Source organism: Schistocerca gregaria, chromosome 2, assembly GCF_023897955.1.
Source record: "Schistocerca gregaria isolate iqSchGreg1 chromosome 2, iqSchGreg1.2, whole genome shotgun sequence".
NCBI lineage: Eukaryota > Metazoa > Arthropoda > Insecta > Orthoptera > Acrididae > Schistocerca > Schistocerca gregaria.
The window spans coordinates 843,813,211-843,821,566 of NC_064921.1; the positions used below are offsets into that span (position 1 = coordinate 843,813,211).

At 38.5% G+C, this 8,356-nt stretch overlaps 1 pseudogene; it reads right to left on the reverse strand.

Annotated features, from left to right (window-relative positions):
- Positions 1-7,175: 7,175 nt before the first annotated feature.
- LOC126337214 (5S ribosomal RNA) lies at positions 7,176-7,293 on the reverse strand (annotated as a pseudogene).
- Between the last annotated feature and the right edge of the window lie 1,063 nt (positions 7,294-8,356).

An 8,356-nucleotide genomic window follows, 5' to 3' on the forward strand; every position in this document is an offset into this window, starting at 1 on the left:
TTTGAAAAAAATATCGCATTGCCGCCTTGAGCTGCTGGCAGAAAACTGTTTGTACAGGCGGTTTCAGTCCTCTGACGATCATCACGTTCATTAAAGTATTCACAGCATCATGTTAGCGAGACACAAAATCGTTATCGTCACGTAATAAAACCACGAATACACTGTCATCATATTGTAATATAAGTTACGTCGTCAGTCTTTGGTCCTTCTACTGGGTTGACATCACAGTCGTTTAAAACCATAGTTAAATACTTATTCGAAATCATCCTTCGTTTTTCTTGTGCAGTCTTAGCTACATCAACTGCATTAAGAGGTAAAAACACAAAAATGTACTTTATTTACAAAAAATGTACTTCATTTCTGAATGACTGTAGCATTTCTCGTTACCACGAGTAGATACTGAAAATTCCAAGGGTTTGAAGTTGTATGCGTGCATCTCGAGTAATTATATTCAAATACCCTTAAGGCAACCATCAAAGTTGTTTATCATTTTAATTACTTGCCGACTAGTCTCCGTATCATTAATTTAGTTATTATTCTCAGGGGTTTCACAGTATTAATTACGTATTTAACCCTTGAATGAATTACCATTAACGCTTAACGTGTTTCTGTGTGTCTCTCAGTTTGCTTTGCTGTATTAATTTGTTCGACGGCAGCGATTTCAAAGGGTCGTCGATCTCGGAACGTTTATGAGATATTCCACCACATAGCCACCTAAGTAGCAGAGAACTGTTCCTACCTCTGTCGCCCGCGTAACTTTTCTTCGGTATTGTGAATATATGCTTATTTAGAAGAGGGTTTCCATTTAGGATCCGTTGCGCTGTAATATTATGCAGTTAATGCGACTTCTTAATTGGTTGTAAGAGTTGAAGATTGTTTTAAGTACCAAAAAATATCCAAACATATTTCAACTGATTCTCTGGATATATGAAAATTACTTTACACTACATCATTGAAGAATTTTTAAACTGAAGTATAACGCTAAAAGGTCGTTACAGAAGATATCTTTCCTTATGTATTAATCGTGTTAACACTTTCACGTGTTTCTGAGTTATTTTGGGCTCATTCATCTTTTTAAAAAAATGTCGGCTTAAGGCTATTGCAGCTGAATTTTACGGTTAATCTTCGGTGAGCAGTGTTTCGCTTTTAATTCATAAAAGCCTTATTAGTAGATTTAGTTATACTACAAGATATGAAACAGTAAATATCTATGCACGCTTTTGCAAAAATACTAAAGACAGCATTGTCAGTGGACAATGCAGCGGTCACCATTGCTAAACTATATTTTCGTCTTTCCTTTTTAGCCACATTTTAAAAAGTTTTTGGTGTTTCGTTTCAACTCTTTCTGTCATACAATAGTCAGTCTGGAAAAATTGAACTAAATTTGAACCTTTCTAAGATGAAAATTAATTCATAATTTTTTTTACTTCGTGACTGACACCCCAATTCGCTTATCAAATACGTGACCTCCTTCCCTCTATTTCGCGATAGTGTAATTCTTTGAACTTTTCCAAATTCCTCCGTCAATCCTATCCGATAAGGATGCCGTAATCCGCAGCACCACTCCACAAAATAACGGACAGGCGTAGTGTAGGCACGCGTTTTACAGATTTGTTGCATATTGTTAGTGTTTCAGCTCTAGGCCATATCGCACAACCGATACTCCCGACATTTTGCTTTTATGCATAAGCAACCTGCAACAACATGAGCAGATTTAATAAAGCACCGAGGTTGCCACTTGGTCGCAACTCGAAATAAACAAAGGTAAGAATTTTATTACGTTACTGATGCCGCATTTACAATACAATCTTGATATCCCTTTAGGAACCGGAAATTAAATCTTACTGTAATTATTTACAGTAATAGGGATATACCATAAACTGATATTAGGTAGGGAAAAAAGTGCTACTGCAGCAAGTTAACTGACATAAATCTCATGTTCAGCATCAAAGTACTCAAACCTATTAGCCGCTCACGAGGGCCCAGGAAGAAATCAAATTTTGGCCCAGTATCATGTCCAGACTAGCCAACCAATCAGGAGTTGCTTCACTATACATTACTACATTATAGTAACTGCGGCTTGAGTTCGTTAACTCGTTTAGTGTATGGTGTAATACCTCATACACTGAAGTGCTAAAGATAATGGTATAGACATCCGTATTCAAATAATGAGATATGTAAACAGACAGAAAACGACGATGCGGTCGGCAACGCCTATATACGAGTAATGTCTATCTGTAAATCGATGTACGGGTCACAGAAAAGTGTTTCTTGTATCCCCATCAACGTCTCAAAAGCCTTTGATTAGTATTTATACTTTTCATTCATCTAATCACTATTGAATGAATCTTTTTACTCTACAAACTCATATATAAGTGTAGATGTTTTCATTAGATTTTATGTTCAGGTTCACTGTTAACTCTGTGTTTGAATATAGTGGTCAATTCTTCATACAACGCTAGCTTTGTATTACTTTTTGTGCAACTTGAAAATATGATATAGGATATGGGGTCCGCACTTCTGTGCGATCATCAGTGGTTTTTTGTTGACTGAAAAACTGTAAAAAGAGAAAATATTTTAGGCTATAATTGACTTAACAAAGTGAGGTCTAAAGGAAGTTTTTGTTAGTTTTGCTTATTACCGTGATTTTTACTTCATGTGGTTTTGCAGGACCAACTGTAAGGTGTGCTGCATCGATAGCTTGTCATAAAATGTAAAAATAAAATGTAAAATTCATCGTCGAGTTAACACATCTCATGATTATTAAAAACGTGATTTTTGGCGTGTCAAAATGTTTTTCGTATATATTTTCTCGTGTGTACACTCACACACACACACACACACACACACACACACACACACACACAGAGAGAGAGAGAGAGAGAGAGAGAGAGAGAGAGAGAGAGAGAGAGAGAGAGAGGGCGGGAGATAAGTAAACAGAACTCAAATTCGGCGCCATACTTTCTCGGGAACAAATGAACGCCGACGGGGTTACGAAACACAACGAAGTGCTCACCGTTTCTTGCGAAGTAAAAAAGAAGTACGATCAGTCACAACAAAACTGTTGCTTTTTAGGGCTCTGAGGTGTTCTGCGCATATTGTTTTAAAATTCCTGCACGTTTATTTTATATATACTGACTGACAAGCGTCACATGTGAGTTCGTATATTTCTGATCAGTTGAACTGATCTGTGGTATCTGAAGCCAATGTTGCCTATTTGTGGACAATTTTTTTTATTGTATGTGAGTATGTGTCATTTTCTTTTGTGTGTGTGTTGTCGTATTGTTGTGTCTTGCATGTGATCATTGTTTTATGTTGTGTTGCTCTGTGTTGTGTAAGGTTTTGGTGTGTGTTGTGCTTTCATTCCTCTTCTGTTTAGAAATTTGTTGGTTTAATTTCTTTGCCATGTGGGGCTAGTAACCATTTTCCTCTACTACCTGATTTATTGTGTTTAGCTCCTGTGTGTAATTCAGTTTGCTTGTGGGTGTTGTTTTCAATCTGTTGCTTCCTTGCTTGTGTGCCACCAAGTGGTTTGACAGATGGTGAATGGTGGTGGTTGTGGTTGTTGGTTTCCTGAATATTGTGAAATCATGTGTTTGTTCATATTCACTATGGTGAGGTCCAGGAAATTTAGTGTGTTGTCTGTGTCTGATTCTAATGTGAAGTGAAGTTTTGGGTGTAAGTTGTTTATTTCCTCGTGCAGTTGTTCTATACATGTGTGTGGTTCATCAATCAGGCATATTATGTCATTTATGTAATGGTACAAATATATGACTTTCTTTTTTTTGTTGGTATTATTATGTGTGTGAAGATCCTGTTCTCTACTGTTCATGAATATATTGGCTAGGAGGCCACTAATTGATGATCCCATTGGCAACCCTTCATATTAGGAATAAAATTCTTTGGTGAACATAAAGTAATATTATACTGTTATGGTGTTGAGTTTGATTGCTATTACATTAATGTGTGAGACTGGACATAGGACATAGGACAAACATGCAGGAACTTTAAAACAAGATACTCAGAACTCCCTATAGCCCTAAAAATGTAACAGCACCCATAGCACATATGCTGACTACCTAATAGTCCATATACACTACCCAACTACAACAGAAACAGATTTAAAAATACTTAAATCCAGCTACAAACTGACAATAGAAGAGAACTTCCACATACTGAAGGCAATAATAGAAGACAAATAAGTTTTAAATGAAAACACTACACTTTATAAAGGCATATTATTTAATACATTAAAGGAAATTTACCGAAAAGGCAACACAACCAACTAAAGGAACTTACATACACACAAAAATTAAACAAAATTCAAACCAGCGCCAAACTCTCTCAGGAACAAATGAACGCCGATGGGGTTAGGAAAGACAGCATAGTGCTCACCGTTTCTTCTGAAGTATGCAGGTGTTTGTAAAGAAACAAGTTAAATTAATATGTGGGTGCATTGTTCCCGGAATTCAAAATAAGAAGGATTAGTCACAACAAAACGTGAGTAGTAACAAATATATATGCAAAACATATCGACACACCAAAAATCACGTTTCTAAAAATCATGGGATGTATTAACTCGCCGATGAAATTTACATTTACATCGTTTTGTTTGTAGATGACAAGCTATCAGTGCAGTACACCACACAATTGGTCCTGCAAAACCACATAATGTAAAAATCGGTAAGAAGCAAAACATAAAAACTTTCTTTGGGTCTCACTTTGTTAAATCAATTGTAGCCTAAAATACTTTGACATTTTGCAGTTTCTAAATTAAAAAACACCCACTGACGATGGCACAGAGGGGCTGAAACATGTCTGTGTAAAAATAAAAGCAGTGTGTTTGCAATAACGCGGAACCCATATCCCCTAAATTAACTAAATGTGGGGAAAGAAAGGATGAGAGCTGTAGATCCAAAAGATGAATATTGAACATAAGTGTTAGTCTTCCCTCACATGTGGCTTGCATAACTATGTATGTAATGTATTGGACATAACACTCAAAGGTTCGTGTAACAGCTTACACTCTGGCTAGTTTAATGCGAGATCCACTGTACTCGTTATTACTCTTCAACTGGCAGAGCCACGCTCGTCTTTCGTTGTTTCAACTTGATGAATATAAATGTACTTATTTATTCTACTTTTCATAAATTCACATACAGTCACAGTTATGCTTTACTTATATACTAAGTGAAGGGGTGGCAATTTTATTTGGTGCTTTCCACCTCCAATTAAATCTTTTCACCAAGAGGAAAGTGCTATTGTGCATCATTCCCCACAAAACAGTTTATACTACATGACTTCTTAATGATAAATTACTGCCCACAGGTCAGTCAGCATGTTCGTTCACACTTAGGCACACATAAAGTACCACTTGTCAGTTTAATATTTTTGGTAATAACGTTTCATCTTCATACTTCTCAGAGTACATGGTCATAAATATTTCGTCTTTGCTTATGCACTCCTCTACAGTGATATGCCTGCTACATTGTGTTTGGCTAAATAACGCTTGTTTGCAGTAATGAACCTGAAGTTGCTTTGAGGCTTATAGTTGCTAGCTAAGCGAAGTTTTTGCCATTTTAATCACATGAAAGTAATTTCGTTTATCTTTTTCTCGTTTACAGTACATTCGCTTTTCGCATTCACATTAATGTAGGGGAATTTTTCAATAGTGTGAAGGGTTGTATAAACCACATGGCTTAATCAGTTGTAATTTTATATAAATAACGTAGTTCTTTCTTATTGTAAGTAGCTGCAGATAGTGTAATATAAATCAAACTTAATTTTAGTAGCGTCACTACATTCTTTAGTCTGTTCCTCTTCATACGTTACATGTTAACGTTTGCTTTATTTATTACTTTAGTATATCGTAAACTTTCTGTAAACAGTTCTTTTCTTCACATAATGACGTGGAGAAATGGACTTGTTACTAGATGAAATATTTCATACTAGCAAAATCTCTATAGAAAATGCAATTTGCAGAAAGAATACTCATTATATATGTTTGTCCTTATGGTTAATACATAGGCCGTGATATGTACTCCTTGTTCCTATAACCAGCTGTATTCATATCCGTAAGTGTACGAAGGGTTGGAGGCATCCCAGATATGTTCAATAGCCTGAGACAGAAGCAAATAGGCAGTTTGTCAACAAGTGGCCATGAAAGCCTTAAGAATTTTGTATGCTCAGTAATGTTCATTTCTGGGTAGTTTGGTGGCCAGCGGAAGTGTTTAAACTCAGAAGAGTGTTCCTGGAGCCATTCTGTAGCAATTATGGACGCTTAGGGTGTCGCATTGTCCTGCTGGAATTGCCCAAGTCCGTCGGAATGCACAACGGACATGAATGGATGCAGGTGATCAGATAGATAGCTTACGTATGTGTCACCTGTCAGAGTCGCGTCTAGACGTACTGGGGCTCCCATATCATTCCAACTGCACATCCCCCATACCATTACAGAGCCTCCATTAGCTCGAGCGGTCGTTGGAGTCATGAAGTTGTCTCCATACCCGTATACGTCCATTTGCTCGATACAATTTGAAAAGAGACTCGTTCGACCAGGCAACATGTTTCCAGTCAGCAAGAGTCCAATATCGGTATCGACGGGCCCAGGCGAGGACTAAAGCTTTGTGTCGCGCAGTGATCAAGGGTACACGAGTTGGTCTTGGGCTCCGAAAGTCCATGTCGATGATATTTCGTTGAATGGTTCGCACGCTTAAAATTGTTGATGGCCCAGCATTGAAATCTGCAGCAATTTGCGGAAGGGTTGCACTTCTATCACGTTGAACGATTCTCTTAAGTTGTCGTTGGTCCCGTTCTTGGAGGATCTTTTTCCAGCCACAGTGATGTCAGAGATTTGATGTTTTACCGAATTAGTGATATTCACGGTACACTCGTGAGACGGTCGTACGGGAAAATCCCCACTTCATCGCTGCCACGGAGATGCTGTGTACCATCGCTCGTCGCTGACTATAATCTAAACTAAACTCCATCTAAACAGTCCCTGAAGGCTGAGCGGTACCGACCGGCTGCCGTGTCATCTTCAGCCCACAGGCATCACTGAAGGGACATGTCAGCACACCGCTCTCCCGGTCGTTGTCATTTTTCGTGACCGGAGCCGATACTTCTCAGTCAAGTAGCTCCTCAGTTTGTCTCATGAGGGATGAGTGCGCCCCGCTTGCCAACAGCGCTGGGCAGACCGGATGGTCACCCAACCAAGTGCTAGCCCAGCCCGACAGCGCTTAACTTCGGTGATCTGACGGGAACCGGTGTTACCACTGCAGCAAGGCCGCTGTCTATAATACCACTTTCAAGCTCACTTAAATCTCGATAATCTGGCAGTGACGCAGCAGTAACCAATCTAACAATGAAACGTCCCCTTAGAAAAATTTATGAATGACTGTGTTGATAAACCTCTTACATTATTTGATTTTCAAACAGCTGAGCAGAACTGAACGTTCTCAGACATTTCTCTCTTTACTTATTCTGATCAACATTAAACTGACACACAATATTTTTAGCGCAACGCAATCTGACTTAATCTCTACTAAAGAATGGCCCTGACTAACAATAACCTATACCTTTCATGAATCACTTACCTCACAAAAATATTCTTTACTCGAATTACTGCAATACAGCGAGCGCCAATACTGCCAGCTAAATAACAGATTCTAATATATATATATATATATATATATATATATATATATATATATATATATATATATATATCAGTTCATGACATCCAGTCTTACAAAGTTACTGTCTCTGATGGACACACGTCCAGATCATCCGCTCTCAAAACTCCGCCATCTCTATCCCCACATCCACCACTGCTGGCGGTTCACCTCCAACTGCCCAACACTACAGTAGAGAACAATGCCAACCAGCTACAGACTGCACACAGCACAGTCAGTGATTTTCATACAGAGCTCTACGTGGCGTTACCAACATAAAAACCTAAACAGCCTACTTACATTTTCATATAGAGCGCTACGTGGCGTTACCAACATAATAACCTGAACAGCCTACTTAGAACAACTGCGCCGCACTCTTTTCTTATATAAGCGTTGCCGACCGCAGGGCCGTATTCCGCCGGCTTACCTATCTCTGTATTTGAATACGCATGCCAACACCAGTTTCTTTGGTGCTTCAGTCTAAAAGGTCTGCAAAAATAATTAGTCTCTTCATAAGACTTGGTGAGGACAGATCCACTTACGCTATACGTCTTGGATATTTTCATGGTACTTTGTAGCAGACAGGACATACAACATGTAATTGCAGTGCTGCCATTCATTGCTTTCGGATTTTGGCGGACTCCAGAATTGAACGTGCTCCAGGCAGAATGGAGGTTGCCCGT